Source organism: Ixodes scapularis, unplaced genomic scaffold (assembly GCF_016920785.2).
Source record: "Ixodes scapularis isolate PalLabHiFi unplaced genomic scaffold, ASM1692078v2 PGA_scaffold1__304_contigs__length_218370807, whole genome shotgun sequence".
Taxonomy (NCBI): domain Eukaryota; kingdom Metazoa; phylum Arthropoda; class Arachnida; order Ixodida; family Ixodidae; genus Ixodes; species Ixodes scapularis.
In genome coordinates, this window is record NW_024609846.1 from 42,987,903 (window position 1) to 42,990,938 (window position 3,036).

Here is a 3,036-nt window from a genome sequence, read left to right on the forward strand (position 1 = left end):
ATCGACGTACTACGGGAGGGCCTATCTGGAGTCAACAACGCTTTCTCCTTGGACGTTGAGGAATTGTTTTATTCGGTTCCACACAACGAACTTCTAGTTGCTGTTCGGGAACTGATTGAGACATCGGGCGTTCTTGCGTTTCAAAACGCGTGTGGGGTTACGGTTGATGCCTTCCTGGAAGTGTTGGACTGCTACCTAAACTCAACGCTTGTTTGCTTTGAGGACAAGGTGTATGTGCAGAGGCGTGGTATTTGTATCGGGTCTAGTGTGGCGCCTGTACTATGTGAGATTTTTCTTGCCAAGTTTGACCGCTCGGTTTTGCATGAGTTGGTTGACATCCCCGTTGTGAAGGTTTGTAGGTACGTCGACGATTTTATTATTTTTGTTAGTGTTCCTGCAGAGCAAAGCCTGGTCTCTTTAGTCGAGACTACTCTGGAAGTTTTTAGCAAATCTTCTAAGCATTTACATTTCACCTACGAACTTCCGTTGGAAGGTTTTTTACAGTTTTTAGATGTCCGGTTGTCTTTTAACTCCCTTGACCATGTGTGCTGGATGTACAGGCCACGCACAAAAAAGGCCCTTTTAGCCTTTGACTCAGCCCACTCTAAATTGATAAAGAGGGGCATCGCATCGCTCTGCCTCCGGTCGGTTCTGTCAAAGTCCTGTCCGCATGTAGTTAGTGAAAGTTTTGACCTCCAGACACTTCGCTTGGAACACTCCGGGTTTCCCTCGGTTTTAATACAGGGAGTTGCGGAATCCCTTCTAAAGAAGTTGAAATGCTCTTCCGTTGTACCTAAGAGGAAACCAAAGAATTTTGTAGTGCTACCTTACATTCATAAGGTGTCGCACAATCTGAAAAGGATAGCATCAAAGTTCGACGTGGACGTTGTCTTCACTGCCCCGTGCAGATTGTCAAAATTGTGCGCTATGGTGAGCGGGCCGAAAGTGAAGAAACCTGTGTGTAGCAAGAAACACGTGACAAAGTTTGTACCTTGTGCCACTGAGGTGGTTTACAGGATTCCTCTAACGTGTGGCCGTGTTTACATAGGGCAGACGGGACGTTGCTTAAATGATCGACTTCGAGAGCATGCGGCTTCTCTTGGCAACAATTACGGTTCCCACTTACCGGGGCATTGTAGAACTTGTGGTTGTTCCCCCAAGCTGGACGGTGCGAAGGTGGAGGGACGAAACAAAGGAAGGAGGGAACGAGAGTTGCTGGAGGCAGCGAAAATACGTGATTGTGACAAAGACGTTTGCATAAGCGTCGCATCGGTGTGTATGCAGCAGAAAGAGTACCATTTCATTAACACTGTCTAACTTGACAATATTAACGCGGCGTTTTTTCTATTCTTTTCTCGTTCGGATTGTGCGGCGGGGTGATGTAGCTGTTTTGCTGACCTTTTGGAACAGGCGGTGGGCGGTATGATTGTGCGGATTTGGCGCTACGCCCTGTCTGTTGAACGAGACTAAGCACGTGCATGGCGATAGCAAAGTTGGAAGCTTTCAATAAAGTTTAGTTGCCAGTTAGCGTTTGTCCTGTGTGCTTCTTCGTCTTTTTGTCCCGTCTCTTTTGCGCTATTTTTAATATGAATGTCCACTACCAACTTGCCCAGCAGACCAAGCTTTTACAATACATGTCATCTGGTGTGTGGCGCAGAGGCTTGGCACGAATCTTATATCTGTGTACATGCAGTATATTACACCCGATATGGACAAAGGCCGACTTGTTTGCAAGCAGTGCACGTGTCGGTCTATAGCATTTACCCCCGAATTCAGAGAAAACAAAACAAAAAAAAAACAAATCACTGAACCCTATTTATAACTTATGCCAAGCGTAAATTCGTCTGTTTCTTACACAGAGGGGATTGCAGTGAGATTGGCTCTGATTGATATACAGCGGGAGGACCTCAAGGCAGCTTGCTTTGAGGGCTACTCAGTATCCTTCACTCAGAGGCAATCATAGTTCGGCGTTCCGACGTCAACTGTTGTGTATGAAGGTAGACGACAGCTTGAAGACTGAGTAGGCGTTTATTACTACATGGTGCAACTTGACCAGTACCAAGCGTGAGAAAAACTGCAAGGAGCGAGAGCGCTTGCTTTTCTAGAAGCTGCCGGGACCACGTGAGCACACGCGGCTTTTGATAAACTGTTATCGGCAGCGCCGTTATCTATAACATCAACACTGCAAAAGAAGCAGATGAACTTGCGCTCTGCATATGTACAGCCGTGTTTGCGTTTCTTTTATGATATTTTAACACGGGGGTGTTTTTTGTGTTTATTATTTCTCACAAATTAGTTGTTTTTGAAAATTAATTTTGATATCAAAAAAAAAAAAAAAAAAAAACAGAAAAAAAAACGGTGTTTTTTGGTGGAAAACAGGACCCAGACATCGGATTCCCCAACCACCAGCGAGGAGCATACGTGACATCCGAATACTTTGAGAACTTCCCTGTATCGATAAGAGATGGAAGCGTGATGAGCTCTGTGGTTCCCAACAAAGAATCCAGCTTGCGGACTGGTGCGCCAACAGACGGCTCTGACGTCACACCTCTGCGGTGGTGCTGCTGCCGACGCATGCGCAGACGCTTCACCTCATCCGAATATCGCTTCTGCGCACGCGCACTGCCCACTCCCGGTGCAAGGGAACGCAAGCTTGTGCGTAGAAAGCGCGTTGGTCTACAAAGTAGATGCGGGGACTGGGCAGTGGTTTTAATGCGCCTCTTTATTCAGTCACTACAATGTGAGATCCTGTCTGTCCGCGTGGCCTGATGGATAAGGCGTCTGACTACGGATCAGAAGACTGCAGGTACGAGTCCTGTCGCGGACGTGTGATTACTTCTTTTTTTTGTCAACCTGGCATTTCACAGAGAAGTCCGGCCGCTCTCGTTTTATGAATGACGAGTAACAGGATGAAAGCAATGACGATTTATAAAAAAAAACGCCAAACGATTTAAATTTTTTTTGGTGGGGCGGGGGGGGGGGGGAGAGTGGTGGGGGAGTTGCATTGTGTACATTATAAACACCTAATGCCGGGGC

The 3,036-nt window shown here is 46.7% G+C and overlaps 1 non-coding gene across 1 annotated transcript; it reads left to right on the forward strand.

Moving 5' to 3' along the window:
• The first annotated feature begins 2,754 nt into the window (after positions 1 to 2,754).
• Positions 2,755 to 2,827, forward strand: Trnar-ucg. The gene has a single exon. It is a non-coding gene; the product is annotated as a tRNA-Arg (tRNA).
• The last annotated feature ends 209 nt before the right edge of the window (positions 2,828 to 3,036 follow it).